The 17,795-nt window shown below is 37.1% G+C and overlaps 1 protein-coding gene across 1 annotated transcript in view; it reads right to left on the reverse strand.

Annotated features, from left to right (window-relative positions):
* Positions 1-17,795, reverse strand: part of LOC117992020 (A disintegrin and metalloproteinase with thrombospondin motifs adt-1-like) — a 46,475-nt gene that overhangs the window by 24,419 nt on the left and 4,261 nt on the right. The window lies entirely within an intron of this gene.

Here is a 17,795-nt window from a genome sequence, read left to right on the forward strand (position 1 = left end):
GTGCGGGTATGCGGGGTGTCCCCATCCCGATTGCCAGCTCGATATTGAATTGTCGACCTTGTCACCCATTTTATTAATCATCAGTACCCTTATTATAAATGTGAAAGTGTGTTTGTTTGTTGGTTTGTCCTTCAATCACGTCGCAATGGTGCAACGGATTGACGTGATTTTTTGCATGGGTAGGTATAGGTAAAGACCGGGAGAGTGACATAAGCTTATTATATTGAATTACGAGCCTCAATAGCTCAACGGGTAAAGGAGTGGACTGAAAACCGAAAGGTCGACGGTTCAAACCCCGCCCGTTGCACTATTGTCGTACCTACTCCTAGCACAAGCTTGACGCTTAGTTGGAGAGGAAAGGGGAATATGAGTCATTTAACATGGCTAATATTCTTTAAAAAAAAAAAAAAAAAAATTATCCATGAAAATCAAAGAGTTCCCACGGGATTTTTAAAAATCTAAGTCCACGCGGATGAAGTCGCGGGCATCAGCTAGTGTTATATTATATTTGAACATGTTTTTACCACAAGTGTATTGTGCGTGCACATCAATCATTGTTTCTACTACCTTCACTAGTCACGGCCAGGGCCAGTTATAGTCCGCGACTGGTCGAGATGGCAATCGGGGTTTGAGGCGGGGAGACACTCCGCACACCCGCACGTCACTCGCGCTCACCTGCACCGGCTTAGCGCGGGAGCTGTGCGGGTGTGCGGCGCGTTCCTTCCCCGATTGCCATCTTGACCTGTCGCGTACCAACTAGCTAATGACGCACTGCACCATCTATAATATATTGAGTTTAGTAAATTAATTTTTTCGTGAACAAATTTTAATTTTTTTAGGATGTAACTACAAAATACCTACCGGCCAAATTTCATGATTCTAGACGGGAAGTACCTACCTACTACCCTATAGGTTTTCTTTACAGATAGACAGACAGACAACAAAGTGATCCTATAAGGGTTCAATTTTCTTTGAGGTACGGAACCCTAAAAACGTGGTAGGTACTGTAACTAGGTAAGCGAAAAAAAATTCAATGCCACTTAGAAAATGCAAAATTGTTACAAAATATTGGAATAAATTTTCTAGATCGATGGAATGCAGCGATTGTTACCAAGGTAAACACTTTACTAATAGGCTAGCGATTTACGAAACTACTAACAAATAACTGGACCAGGTTAACCTGAATTAGTTTCGCGTGAATATTTAACGAATATTTACTTTTATATACAAAATTGCACAGTTATACGGTAGGTAGGTACCTACCTATAGATAAATATCAGCTGTTCTTGATAGGGCCTTTTCACATGGCGAAATTTTCACGTGCGTTTTATGAACGCACGTCGACAGCGCTGCGAATTGCATTGCGAGTGTATTGTTGAAAAAATGTATCGACACATCGATATATTTTTTGATATACCTACATATCTATCTTTATGGAAAATGTTGGTATACTTAATATTTGGATGTACGTATCGGTATAAAATATCAAGTAAGTATTGAAAACATATCAAACACTATCTTTTTTAATAGCATTTCCGTTGTCACCATTGCCCTAAACAGCTCGTATTCAGAGCGCTGAGCGGTAGATATACAAAACACAGACCACCACCTATAAACGCCCAATAGCCGGACACCCCCGATCGCCAAGCACCAAAGAATTTTCAAAATCCGTAAATTTGAAATTAGATGTATCAAAATCCATTGCGGAATTGATTACGCAGTGCGCGCGCCTCCATATAATTCTATAGTTCACAGATTTTGCGGGAAAAAACGTACGGTTTACCGTGGTGCGCGCTAGCTCTAAAGTAAAACTAGGTCTCATATAGTAATTTTCTTAGGCTTAGATTAGGCTCTAGCTTAACAATCTAGTCCTTAAAACTAGTTCACGAAAATACTAGTTTCTATAATAAATGGTAACATAAATAAGTACAGGTGCATTGAAATTTAAATTCAATTCAATAACTAAGTACGCAAAGTTCGCCCAGAGTCCTTATGGGCTTTAATTAGGCCCTACCCAACGACCTCGTTTGTGCATTCTGATCTAAAATTTTCGCAAAATTCAACTCGTTTTTTAGGGTTCCGTACTTCAAAAGGAAAAAAGGAACGCTTATAGGATCACTTCGTTCTTTATCTGTCTGTCAAGAAACCTACAGGGTACTTCCCGTTGACCTAGTATCCTGAAATTTGGCAGGTAGGTAGGTCTTAAACGCACCCAAGATTGCTAATAAGCTAATAGATGCCACAGTAGGTATTTCCTTATTTGCTTATTTATTTAGCAAGAATCGATATTAATAGGAATCGAGACATTAATAGACCGAATCGAATTCAAATATTGATTAAAACTTTGTTTCATTATGATATTGGTATTTCGTCAATCGAAATGAATTACGTGATTGAAGGACAAACCAACAAACCAATAAATCAACAAACAAACACACTTTCGCATTTATTATTATAAGGGTACTGAACTACTGATGATAAGGGTACTGATGTACTGATTTGTACTTCAATGTTACCCAAAACACGCAAACGCAGTGTGCGGACAGGCCGGTATACCGGTAGTAGTAACAGGTAATTAAAACCAGTTCGGTTGTACGGAGTGTCTACTGTGGGTCAAGCATGAACCTGTTAACAACTAAAGAATGTTCCTACCAAGTTGAAGATGCAAAGTGGCCAAGGCCTGAAGATAACAATCGAAGATGGATATTCGGTCATATTGTGAGGTAACATGGACGGAGATTACTCAAGCTAACGACTAGTTGAGGCAAATAAATTTACTCTTATCTAAATTACTTATAAAATTGTTTAATTAGGACCTTTATGCATTATCTCCATAATTTACTTAAACCTGTTTTGCGAAATGTTCGAATATTGTTGGCTAATCTATTTTTCCTAAACTGAATAAAAAGGTAAACAAGTAGCTTTTATTATTCCCCTATTAGCTCGTTTCGATGAACAGGATATAGACAAAGGCATGTCAACAAGTGTCACAAGTCGACACTTATAGTTACTATGGGATTTAAAACAGTACCCTTATTATAAATGCGAAAGTGGGTTTGTTTGTTGGTTTGTCCTTCAATCACGTTGCAACAGTGCAACGGATTGACATGATTTTTTGCATGGGTGTAGATAAAGACCTGGAGAGTAACATAGGCATACTTTTTATCCCGAAAAATCAAAGAGTTTCCACGGGATTTAAAAAAAAACTAACTTCACGCGGACGAAGTCGCGGTCATCATCTAGTGCCTAATAAATGCGAAAGTGTGTCTATCTCAGCCTGTTACCTGTTTCACGAATTTATTGCAGAGATAGCTTGCATCCCGGGGACGGACATAAACCTACATTTTGTCACGGAAAAGCAAAGAAATTCTACGGGATTTTTAAAAACCTTATTCCGCTCGGACGAAGTCGCGAGCATCATCTAGTATAGAATAACGATTATCCTATTTTTTTCGCATAACTGGACGCTAGATCGTCATCCGCGACAAAAAGTCGCCACGGCTGAATAATTATGTAACTGGCTACAAGTATGACGTGCCGTGAACAGGTTTCCTTATGCAGTTAATCTGCGGTCAATGACACTTGCTCAGTTGCAGATGTGCAATGTGAAGCTTGTGGCACACTCAGTTTGCTATTTTTTTTTAATTAATAGAATTTATATACAATATTAAGTTTATGTATAGGAGAGGTTGATGTAAAATATTTCCTACCAGGTACTGTAGGCTATTTCTTATCAAGAAAGATCAACGAGTTTTCACGGGATTTTAAAAACCTAAATCCACTAGCTAGCTAGTCCTGAAATAATTTAAAAAATTATCCTAGCCGTTTTATCGGTTAGTTATCAACTTTTCTTTGAATATCAATGATTATTTTTCCGACCCAAATGTCGACCAATAGAATTGCACCATTCGACGTCACGTGGTACAACCTACATGGTATTATACTGATAATTTTTTGAAAATTTTCTCTGGTAGTTGAAGTCCACACGTCAAACTGACAGGTTGAATTCAATTGTGAAAATTGGAGATTTTAGCCGACATTTGGGACGGAAAAATAATCCCCCGAATACCACACGAGTTTCAAAATTATCTGGCATTTCCCTCAAGGTTCCCTGCAAACAAATAAAGTCGTCAAGTTTTTCAGGAAGTTTTTAACCTGAAAAACTTGACTCCTTCATTTGTTTGCAACGAACCTATCGGGAAATACCCGATAATTTTGAAGCTCTTGTGGTATTATAAGTGATTATTATCTTAGACGTTTGGAACACTCGTAGCTTTAGTTTTACGTTTACGTATTTTTTTTAGTGTATTGCAAATATCGTATTGCAAACTCAGCACTTGACATTCAGATAGTGTACAATTTGAATAAATGATTTGACTTTGACTTGGTCATTATTTTCTTCTTTTGGCTCGGTGTACGCGCAGCTTTAATCGCTAATAGGAATGCGACGTTTTCTCGCTCTTCCGAACCGCGATCACACGCCTCGTGGACACGCAGCCTCATCATCATGATCGCTAATCTATTTTTCTTTGACGTTTTAGCGCTTGACAAGATCTAAGCCAAATTAAAATTTCACAAGAATCTAAATATATAAAAACGTATGAAAAAGGTGACTGACTGACTGACTGACTGATCTACGAACGCACAGCTCAAACTACTGGACGGATCGGGCTGAAATTTGGCATGCAGATAGTTCTTATGACGTTGGCATCCACTAAGAAAAGATTATTAAAAATTCTACTCCTAAGGGGGTGAAATAGGGATTTGAAATTTCCACGGGTTAGGGTAGTCCACGCGGATGAAGTCGTCGTTGTGTCAATCTATAGACGTCCACTGCTGGTCGAGTGCTTTTATGTTGTTTCGGATTGACTATGCTGCGTATGCTCTACTGGCCGCTACAGCGTCACCGGGGAGGGTGGCGAGCGCGAAGCTCCGCCTGGGGGTGAACCCTAGGACTCGAAGAAATAATTTGAGAGGTCGGGGGGAACGTCCTCCTAAAGGCGCCTCATGTGAGGCTCGGACCACGGCTTAGGATGGCGTTGGGATGGGTGGATTTGTTGGACTATATTGGTTAGTCTGTACGCCCCCGAGGCCGTGGCGTGAGTCCACGTTCGGGTGACGTTAGAAATCGGGGACATCGTCTTCGCCGGCGAAGACGCTGTAATAAGGTTGAGCTGTGTAGCCCTACGGTATAGGGAGAATTGTCGGTCATAATTTGATCGTCGGGATCGTTAAGGACGTGCTTAAGGCGTCTTTTGTCGGACGACTACGACGACGAAGACGACTTTGGTCTTCAGGGAAGGGTTGGATGTCTCTTTTGGGTTGAGGGTAAGCTGGCAATAATAATAGTAGGTACTTTAACTTAAAAATATTTTATCCAAAAATTATACCGAACGAAAGTTCAAAACAATTTCGCTGTGCAACAAAGCGAGTCTGCTCACATGCGTATAGTTTTGTCAACAACATAATAATTACCTACCCGAAATTATTTAAGTAGGCTTCAAAACCATGACTTTCGACTGACTGCTAAAGTGATCTATTATTTCACGGTGTCTTTGAATCTGAGAAAAAGTTCAGATGACAACAATTCTCGAAGTTTTGTCGGGTTTCAGGTTGGCTGAATTGTTTTTTTTTAAAGAGTATTAGCCATGTTAAATGACTAATATTCCCCTTTCCTCTCCAAAAGCGTCAGGCTTGTGCTAGGAGTAGGTACGACAATAGTGCAACGGGCGGGGTTTGAACCGTCGACCTTTCGGTTTTCAGTCCACTCCTTTACCGGTTGACCTATGGAGGCTCGTAATTCATCATCATCATCATTATCATTTAACGACCTCCCTGGCGCAGTGGTGAGCGCTGTGGTCTAATTAGTGGTAGGTACCGGGTTCGATTCCCAGCAGGGGAAATTTGGGATTTTATGATTTCTTAACTTTCTCTGGTCTGGTCTGGTGGGAGGCTAGTTACCACTCTACCGACAAACCCGTGGCGCCTAACGATTAAGCGTTCCAGTACGATGCCGTGTACAAACCAAAGGGGTTTGATGAAATTTTCATACCCCTTCCAGGTTAGTCCGCTTCCATCTTAGACTGCATCGTCACTTACCACCAGGTGAGATTGCAGTCAAGGGATAACTTGAATGTCTCTTGTAGGGACTTCTAGGCGTACGGTCTTCGCTGCCTGAATCCAGTTTAACTCTTCAGTAATGGTGCTAGTCGGCTTAGGTATCTATGTCAGGAGTCAGGACTCTACTAATCTCTAGCTATATCAATGTAATACTTTTGTATTCATCAATGTAAATATAATACACACCTACGATCCACCTGTTTATGAAAAATTATTTTAAAAAATGTACCTAGAATTTCCAAATTTTTCCACTCTTGAAGGCGTTATGTTCTGTTTGTCAAGTCGGCGAATAATTCGGTATTCACTGCAGTTCACACGCTCTAAGATCGTCACCGACCGCGAAGAACGGGAACATTGTTATCTATAGTCGTGTATAACTGTAATTATATAAATGTCATCGCTCTGAAATAGACTAATTTATTTTATTTTTATTCTTAGTAGAATCTGCATTCCAAACCTGTGCGGTGGTAGAGTCACAGATAGACGTAGCTTTAGTTTTAAGTTTGCGTAATAATTATCACCACTATATCTTAGAAATCTAACATCTGACCATCAAAAAGCCTATTTTGAATTTTATTAATTACCTATTTTGAATAAATCATTTGACTTTGATTTTGACTTTGACTATTAAAGATACACTATAAGGGCGATTACGCACTGCATCCGATCCGAATCCGCGGCTCGATTACGAATCACCTGCATCAATCATTTAATGACTGCATCAATGTCAAAATATAGTTTTCCTAGCACGGTTCATGGAGACAGTCTATAAAGGATCGATGTGGACCAAATATATTGATAGTTGACAGTTTACTTGCAGTATCCAAAAAAAAATTGTATGAAAAATGCGATTGCGGACGCGTTTTGAAGTTGGATGTCATTTAAGGATTTTCACGGACGCGGATCGGATGAGTGCGTAATATGTCAATAATAAATTATTTCTCAGTGATTATTAAATAGAGGGTCTTCCAAAATACGTAAAGTCCACTATTTTTAGGGTTCCGTATCTCATAAGGAAAAACGGAACCCTTATAGGATCACTCTGTTGTCCGTCTGTCTGTCGGTCTGTCGAGAAACTTGCAGGGTACTTCCCGTTGATCTAGAATCATGAAATTTGGCAGGTAGGTAGGTAGGTAGGTACTAGGTAGGTAGGTCTTATAGCAGACATTCGGGGAAAAATCTGAAAACCGTGAATTTGTGGTTATGTTTACAATATTATTATACCATACCTACTGTACAAGCAATTGCAGCCCCGTGTATTGCTGGAGCGAGTCAAATCCAGTGGCCCTACCGCGGTTGTTTGACAGCTACAATGTCACGATCGCAATCATCTCTGATTGGTTAATGCTCGCTCACTATTGGCCACAATGCATTGCTGCAACATGAATCGCACAAATTCAGCCAATCAGAACAATTGAGATTTTAATAATGATTGATGCAGGTTTTAGACAATCGCCCTACAGGCTTTTTTATTATTTACATAGTCGACTGTATCATATATTTTTTTAGGAGCATAAATTTAAGACTTGCCTTTACACAAGTTTAAGAAATTTACTAAAACTGGCCCCGATTCTCTAGTCTCTCTCTAAACTAAATTTAGAGTATCTGCATCCTTTTCTTTTTACTAATGCTAAAAAAGGAACGGAACATGACTTTCACATTTAAAGACTCTAAATTTTAGTGCACAATACAAATTTAAACAGTAGGTTCGCGAGTGCGTGCTAAAATCACGGGTTTTACCATCTAAAAATTAAATTTAGAAATGTCAAACTGCTTCTGTCCTTTTCATATTACAATAGTAAGAAGAGGGTGCGAATACTCTAAAATTAGGTTGTGCTTAGAATCGGTGCCATTGTTTATGGAATGTAATCACGTGTGATGTAGTGTCACCTTATCTGGAAGTTCTCGAACTGATAAAGAAGGAGTTAGCTTTTGGCCCGCATTGTGTGTCTTCCTTTCACAGTGCCAGTGTTATCTCGCAGAGATAGGCCTATGAGAACTGTGTATACAGTGGAGTCACACCGCAGATAACTTTCAGACTTACACAATTGACGTACAGAGACATTACTGTGGCGGTTGGACCAGTTTCCAACTGAGATGGTATTGATAAAACCGTGTTTTGTTCTCAAACATAATAGTTAAATATACCTATTATGTAGCCAGTAATAGTCTAAATATCTCTACATAGTATAAAATAAAGTCACTTCCCGCTGTCTGTACGTATGTATGTATATATGAACGCGTAGATCTTTAAAACCACGCAACGGATTTTAATGCGGTTTTCACCAATAGATAGAGTAATTCAAGATGAAGGTTTATAGATATAGTTTATATTGGTTTGTGTTAATTTGTTGAAATATGACGATATTTAAACAAAATGTCTGAAGAAATCAAGCTTCCATCGAAAATTAACAAATATTACGCGCAACAAAACGAGACGGAGGCGACGGCGTTGTTGGTCGCATTAATATTAGTATGGAAGTATGGATTATTAATCACTCCTCACTGACACCACATTAGTATCTACATTGCATCCATGCGAGGCAGGGGCGGGTCGCTAGTCTTCTTAATTCTTAATTCTTAATAAATACATATAAGGAAAAGGTGACTGACTGACTGACTGACTGACTGATCTATCAACGCACAGCTCAAACTACTGGACGGATCGGGCTGAAATTTGGTATGCAGATAGCTATTATGACGTAGGCGTCCGCTAAGAAAGGATTTTTGAAAATTCAACCCCTAAGGGGGTGAAATAGGGTTTTGAAATTTGTGTAGTCCACGCGGACGAAGTCGCGAGCATAAGCTAGTATTAAAATAAAATAAAAATAATTTTTATTCAATTTAACTTTTAAAATTATTTTTGAACCGTCAGATGGATGGCATCTACCACTATTAAAGGAAAAGGTGACTGACTGAATCAACGCACAGCTCAAATTGGGAACCCATCGAATTTTGATGTACCTACAGTAGTTTTTGAAACTAATCGCCGTGGCATCGTTTAACGCCATGGTTCAATCAATTGACATTGTAAAAACATTCTCTAAAAACACATTGCGGTAAGCAAATAACGGTCAAAGCAGTTGCTAACAAAATAATTTCACTTAAAATCGTGTCGAATCATTCACAGTAGGTATGCGTTTTTGGAAGATATTTGAATAGAAAATAAAGGTTTTTATGCTAATCGAACAATTTTTTATCGATAAAAGATTTACAGTAAGCGTTTTAAAAGAGAAATTTGCTTTTTTAACGAGGTTCTCAATTCGTCGGAATCTTTTTTTTTTTTTTTTTTTTTGTATGTTCCCCGATTACTCGAAGACGCCTGGACCGATTTTGAAAATTTTTTTTTTTTTTGAAAGGGTATACTTCAAAGTTGGTCCCATTTAAATTTGGTGAAGATCTGATGAACATCTTCGAAGATAGATACTGGAACTCCTCAACGGATAAGAGTAAATTGCTCGCGATCAGTGTATAAGCTTAGTAAACAGTAGATTTTTAACCAGTCATAGCATAATTCCATGGGGCCACTAAAAATTGTGAAATAAAATTTTTTTACAAAAAAAATAAAAACCGACTTCGATACACAAACACTAAAAATTGAAAAATAATTTAATTTATTACCGAATATCTTATGTATACAAGAGTTAATATAGTTCCATAATAATATTTTTTGGGGTCGGTGCCAATGAGGTGCCATTGTGGAGTCTCATAAAAATATGAAGTCTAGACGATTCGCGCAGCTAAAGCTAATTGGCACCGGCACCAAAAAGTATTATTATGGAACTATATTAACTCTTGTATACATAAGATATTCGGTAATAAATTAAATTATTTTTCAATTTTTAGTGTTTGTGTATCGAAGTCGGTTTTTATTTTTTTTGTAAAAATTTTTTATTGAAAGAACTAAATTATCTACAGTTTCGTTTGGATAGCTTAGAATAGAGTTTTTTTAAAGTTAACCCAAGTTTAAACATAATATTATGTAAAAAATAAACAAATCATCCTATACGTTGTTTATTTATTTAATATAATAATTAAGTATCAATTTCAAACATAGACACGATTCGAATAATCATTTAATTACCTAATTTATTATTGAAATATTCATTAGATTTTATTTAAAAGATAAAATAATAATTTACGTGTTTACAATAATTTACAATAACATTTACGTAACGTTTATTTATATTAAGGATTTTGTAACGCTTTCATAAATATTTAGTGTTTAATCCTTTGATCACGTCTTGTAGATTTCCTCTTTGACATAAGCATGTTTGAAAATATTATGAACACTACGCTCGCCAAGGGAAGATTGGCAGACTTCACAACCTTTGAGAACTCTCATTCATGCGGGTTTCCTCACGATGTTGCCTTCACCATTAAATCATGTGACCAATTTAAATTGGGTATTTGACTCCTATTTTTTTATTACTTTATTAAAAAATGGGATAAAAATAATGACGTAAACTGAAAAAACTAATTAAATCGATCAAATAACAAGAAAGTTATAAGCATTTCAATATTTCTAATTAGACAGAGATAGCGATATAGCATTTTGACGTCACACCTTAGTAATGCCATAGTAGCTTCGTGCGGTTTCATACAAATTTTCGCTTTGCGAGAAAGGGATAGAAGACCCTCCCACTCCAAAATTAAAATGCCTGTAACTTTGTAAATCTTTGTTGGATTTTAATATTTTTTTCAGCGTACGTCATTATGTTTATCCTAGTTTATAATAAAGTAATAATAGTTATCTCATGACTCCGAAAAGTTAGAGGACGAGCCTGGCATCGAGCTGCCGACCACCTGAACATGAGTCCGACGTCTTAACCACTAGGCTAATGGTTCCATTGATAGGTATATATATATATATACCTATTAATGGAACGGTGACGATTTTTAGGGTTCCGTACCTCAAGGAAAAAGAACCCTTATAGGATCACTTTGTTTTCTGTCTGTCTGTCTGCACACGTAAGGCAAAAATCTGAAAGTGAACTTGTGATTACATCACAAAAAAAAAACTAAAATGTGTTCATGAACAAATAAAATTAGTGTTTTCAACTTTCAATGTAATATGTGGGGTATCATATGAAAGGGCTTTACTTGTACATTTTAAAACAGATTTTTATTTATTTTTATCTATGCATTTTATGTTTTTGATTTATCGTGCAAAATGTCAAAAAAATACGACCGTAGTACGGAACCCTCAGTGCGCGAGTCTGACTCGCACTCGCGGTTTTGTTCATATTATTATAGGACTGTAAGTATTTGGGATACAGCGAAAAACCACTATAAGGTTTAAAGTCATTACGTCTATACTATCATTAGTTGTACCTAATCATTTGTACCTAATTGTTGCATAGTTAAATGAATTCCAATATCATTTCCGATACAGCTTTCTAGCTGCGCATTGTACGAGGAAGCGAATGTAAATTATCTCGTCATCTCATCTCGGAACAATCGTTGCGTATCGTGGAAAGTGGTCGCCGCAATTTCTAATTTTAGCCTCTCATACGGTCTTCTTTATTAATGCGTTGTTATTCATAATATTTATCCATAATAATCCATGCTAATATTACAAATTCAAAAGTGTGTCTGTCTATCCGTACACATGGTCGTAGCCATGGTTTGGGGGTTTTCTGAATATTAAGCCAAGAATTTTGTGCTCGCTTCGCTCGCACTTTTATTGTAGCTGATTATTTTGACAGTAATCTTACATTTACCTATTTTGTTTTATTGTGAATGTTATATCACAAATATCGTGCTCGCTTCGCTCGCAATTTTATTTCTGTCTCCCTGTCAAATTGTAAGGTAAAATTTCAGTAACCAGATAATTACCCCAAAAAGATTCGGTTGAGGCCCTGATAAAACCCCCTCCGAATTCAATTCCTGGATACAGCTAATAAAAGATTTCGGCTTTGTAGAGCGTTGTCTCTGTCACTCATACCTATGTGACGTTTTGTCGGTCTCAACGACAGAGACAACGCTCTACGAAACCGCTATCTCTTTCTGACGGTTGATGTACAATATTCCTGCTGTATGTCTGTCTGCTTGCTTTTCATGGTCATTCCGTTTAATAAATAACCGATATTGATGAAGGTACAGAAATAGCTTACAACCCGGAGACGTACACAGGCTTCTTTTGTCCGAGCAAATAAAACAGTTCCCATGGGATTTTAAAAACCTAAATCCACGTGATAAAGTCGCGGGTATCATCAGTCTATTTGGTACGGAGATACTTGCATCCTGGAGACGGTTATAGGCGCAAGTTTTTATCCCCGAAAATCAAACAGTTCCCACGGGATTTATAAAACCTAAATCCTCCACGCGGACGGAGTCGCGGGCATCGTCTAGTTTATAATAAAATCTTTCTATAAGAGAAAAAGTGTGAAATCAGATAGTATTTAGTATTTACGCTTCATTAGCTCTGCCTATATTTTATTTATAACACATGATTATAACGCTTACCTGAATCACTGAATAATGCACACAAAAACAGAGAAAATAAATCTTTTCCTTATCAGGGTTCCGTACTCGAAAAGTGCTATCGGGACCCTATTACTAAGCCTCCGCTGTCCGTCCGTCTGTCTGTTTGTCAGCGGGCTGTATCTCGTTAACCGTAATAGGCAGAGAGTTGAAATTTTGATGTACCTATTTCCATTGCGGCGATAACAATAAATAATATTTATTTAAATGGCCAACATGAAAAAAAAGTGTGATTTCTTGTACGATGGTAATGTACCTTAGCGTGCGAGTCCGACTCGCACTTGACCGATTTTAAGAAAAATCTTTTTCTTAAGTATTTCTTTTGTGTATTTTTTATTTAGAAATCTTCGAGCATAAGCTAATTGTGAATAATTTACGAAAAACTGGGCTTGAATAACCTAGTCATGCATGAAATCAATAATAGCTCTAGAATATTTATTAGACCACTATAATAATATTAAAATATGATTCTTTAAAGGATTTAATATTATTACTTGTTAGGATTTTTACATTTAAGTAAATCTAGGGAAATTAAAACTGAACTGAAAATTTAAAAAAAAAATTTCATTGTTTCAAATAGATTGAATATAATATATATTGAATATTTTAAAAATCTTAAATCTAAATTAAAAGTAAAATAAAACAATATTAATAGTAAAATTTAATTGTAATAATAACTATAATATTTGTTTTCAACGTGTTTTGTTTAATTATAGACAAAGTATGATATTATATAAGTATGTAATAATATATGACAATATTTGTCAGTTATGTACAAAAATTATAAACCAGTTAAACAAGTCGTTACGAGATTTTCGCGATAATAATAAAATATACTGAAATTATGGAAAATGAACTAAAAATGAAATGCCAAGGTTTCGTAATATTAGAACTGGATGTTGTTAGAATTTACAAGTATAATAGTTTAGGTATAGGAAATGTTATGTAAAAGGTTTTGATATAATAATTCCAACCGTGAGCAAATGCCGTGAGCTTTTAACCAGTCATGTCAAATGTTCATTTCAGAAATTGCAAAAGTCACGTCGTCTATTGAACACAACGAACTTACGAAAAAATATAAAACCTTAGTTTTAGTACACGCAAAACCTGACAGTAGTTTGTTCGTAATCAGCAACAGAATCGTTGCAATCATTTCAAATCAATATATTAATCCATAACAAGTAGGTATACCCATACCAATATTAAAAGCCTCAATAGCTCAACGGGTAAAGGTGTGGACTTGTCAACGCTTCTTATTAAGTTGACAGTGCGTTCGCGGCCTATCGGAACTATTATGTAGATTATGCCTAAAATTAGTCTATGGTTAAAAATTGTACCTATATAAGAAATGTCAAAATAAACCGTTACATACACACAAACTCTCCGCTGAAGTACGTTGTTTCATTGTTCCTTCTCCGAACCTAAAAATTAGAAGATCTGCCTATCGGGTCTTCGGTGTTAGTTCAAATAACTAACAGGACTGATAACCGAAAGGTCAACGGTTCAAACCCCGCCCGTTGCACTATTGTCGTATCTACTCCTAGCACAAGCCTGACGCTTCGTTGGAGAGGAAAGGGGAATATTAGTCATTTAACATGGCTAATATTCTTATTAAAAAAAATATGTGTTAGTTGGAGTCGTAACTCGTAAATAAGCTGAAGAATGCGAAAGGGACGTTCAGAATGCAGACAGCACGCCTAAACCCTGAGCCGCGCATGACTTGATTGTGCAAGCCACGCGCGAGCTTTGTTTTCATTTCATGACGCCAATAAATTATTAGTTTGTACCTAATAAAACTAGCACCTTACAGGAATTTATATGATATGGTGGCGGATAAAAGACTAAAAAATTAATTTTAATTTCACAATAATAAAAATAATAAAAAACCGGCCAAGTGCGAGTCAGGCTCGCACAATGAGGGTTCCGTACTACAGTCGTATTTTTTCGACATTTTGCACGATAATTTAAAAACTATGATGCATAAAAATAAATAAAAATCTGTTTTAGAATGTACAGATGAAGACCTTTCATATGATACCCCACTTGATATAGTCACTCACTCCGTAAGTTGAAAATACTAATTATTAGTTCATGACCACAATTTAATTTTTTTTGTGTGATCTAACCCTAAATTCACGGTTTTCAGATTTTTCCCCAAATGCCAGCTATAAGATCTACCTACCTGCCAAATTTCATGATTCTAGGTCAACGGGAAGTACCCTGTAGGTTTCTTGACAGACAGACAGACAGACAGACAGACAGACAGACAGACAGACAGACAGACAGACAGACAGACAGACAGACAGACAGACAGACAGACAGACAGACAGACAGACAGACAGACAGACAGACAAACAGACAGACAGACAGACAGACAGACAGACAGACAGACAGACAGACAGACAGACAGACAGACAGACAGACAGACAGACATACAGATAGACAGACAGACAGACAGACAACAAAGTGATCCTATAAGGGTTCCGTTTTCCTTTTGAGGTACGGAACCCTAAAAACGCACATAACTCCAAAAAGTTAGAGGTGCATGCCCGGGATCGAACCCCCAATCTCCGAGTAGGAGGTCCTAACCACTAGGCTATCACAGCAAATTAACGTAACAGTATTATGAAATTAAGTAAGTAGGTATAAAGATCTAAATGAAATCTAAAAAAATCGTTTTCCACGACTGGTAGGTACCTACTATTTTTGCATTTAAAGTGGCCATAAAGAAGTCACGACCCCATCTTAGTTACTTACCTAATGTTTATCACGTTGTAGTTGTACCACGAAAGATTAAGATAAAAAAAACCGGCCAAGTGCGAGTCAGGCTCGCGCAATGAGAGTTCCGTACTACAGTCGTATTTTTTCGACATTTTGCACGATAATTCCAAAACTATGATGCATAAAAATAAATAAAAATCTGTTTTAGAATGTACAGGTGAAGACCTTTCATATGATACCCCACTTGATATAGTCACTCACTTCGAAAGTTGAAAATACTAATTATTAGTTCATGACCACAATTTGATTTTTTTGTGTGATCCAACCCTAAAATCACGGTTTTCAGATTTTCCCCAAATTTCAGCTATAAGATCTACCTACCTGCCAAATTTCATGATTCTAGGTCAACGGGAAGTACCCTGTAGGTTTCTTGACAGACAGATGGACAGACAGACAGACAGACAACAAAGTGATCCTATAAGGGTTCCGTTTTTCCTTTTGAGGTACGGAACCCTAAAAAGAAATCCTCATGTAGGTAGAAAAGACTTAGGTACCTATATACCTACCAGGTGATGCCCGCGGCCGCGACTTATCGTTCGCGTGAGTTTCGATTCTTAAAATCCCTGGGAACTGTTTGATTTTCCGGGATAAAACGTAACCTATGTCCTTCCCCAGGATACAAGCTATCGTTATACCAAATTTTGACAAAATCGGTTAAACGGATGGGCCGTGAAAAGCTAGCAGACAGACAGACAGGCAGACGGACGGACAAACAGACACACTTTCACATTTATAATATTAGTATGGATTTTATTTTTATACATTTTTCAATCAAAAAGCTTATTATAGTACGCGGCAGAAAATAATGTACATCGATCTTTAGAATAAGATTTCGGCTTTGTAGGGTGTTGTCTCTGTCACTCATACCTAGACGTGACGTTTTGTCGGTCTCCACGACAGAGGCAATGCATTACAAAACCGCTATCACTTTCATCTTAGACTGCATCATCACTTACAACCAGGTGAGATTGCAGTCAAGGGCTAACTCTTATCTGAATTTAAAAAGTAGGTAGCAAACAGATCGACACACTTTCGCATTTATAATATATATATATATATTTAAAGAATATTAGCCATGTTAAATGACTAATATTCCCCTTTCCTCTCCAACTAAGCGTCAGGCTTGTGCTAGGAGTAGGTACGACAATAGTGCAACGGGCGGGGTTTGAACCGTCGACCTTTCTGTTTTCAGTCCACTCCTTTACCGGTTGAGCTATTGAGGCTCTTAATATTGGTATGGTTATACCTACTTGTTATGGATTAATATATTGATTTTACCGATCTAAGTGACCGGTAGCGATCTATATTCTAATATGCATATTGCATAATCTATTATGCTGGAATAATGCATGATAAATAATTAAATCATTGTTTTCTCTGACCTCTATGCCATAAAAGCAATTTGTTCTATTTATTATATTAAGGTCAAAGAACCAGTATGACATTATAAGCTCCTTGACACAATATGTTTACATTCTGTTCAATTAATAAAACACAGGGCCTATAGATCTCAGTAGATGCCTAACTTTGCTAAGATAATATAATCACATAATATTTGACTTGCTTGCGACTTTGTCCGTGTATTTTCTTTTACATAAAGAAAGGAAAACGTTGGTTAATTTGTAAATTGTGCCACACATAACATTGTTATACCTAAGGGTTGGTTGTCCCGGAGCACTAAAGACAAAATTCCTCAAGCAGAAGAAGCGCCGGAATAAAGTTCTACGGGAGCGGTGTGCAGGCTCCACCGTACCAAAAAGGGAGATCTCCCACCGAGCGGTTGCTTGTGCTCGATGGCGCCAGCTGGGTCGAGATAATTAAATAGTCCAGATTGCAGAAAACTCCGTTAGTGCGAGTACTGTCGGCGGTACATTTGTTCGGGACTACGTCATGAAATGTTATCGATTGAACAGCGCCATCTAGTTGCAATTGTGGCAACCGCCACAAACAGTCATGTGTGGCACAAAAAAGATTCCAGCTCAGCATAATGCTATGGTGTGTCTTGTACATGCTACATACACAAGAGCATACAGCGCTGGTTTTCAGCCGGGATTTATGTTTCGAGGGTTCCGTACTACAGAAGAAGTAAAACGACAAGAATCACTTTTGTTAATGAACCGTAAAACTTTGTTTGTCGAGGTTTATTGTAATTATCAAAAACACTATGACAGAGCGTTAGTTATATTTTTTCTGTGAAATATACATAAATATTCTATTGACGGTAATAATTTCAGATTTTTCGATTGGTAAACATCGGATATAAGGTGGGGAAGGAACGGTATTTTTTCGACATTTTGCACAATAAATCAAATAATATTATAAGTGGATAGGTATGCATAAAAATAAATAAAAGTCTGTTTTAGAATGCCTGTACAAAGCCCTTTTATATTATGATACCCCACTTGATT

The sequence above is a fragment of the Maniola hyperantus genome, chromosome 20 (assembly GCF_902806685.2).
Source record: "Maniola hyperantus chromosome 20, iAphHyp1.2, whole genome shotgun sequence".
NCBI lineage: Eukaryota > Metazoa > Arthropoda > Insecta > Lepidoptera > Nymphalidae > Maniola > Maniola hyperantus.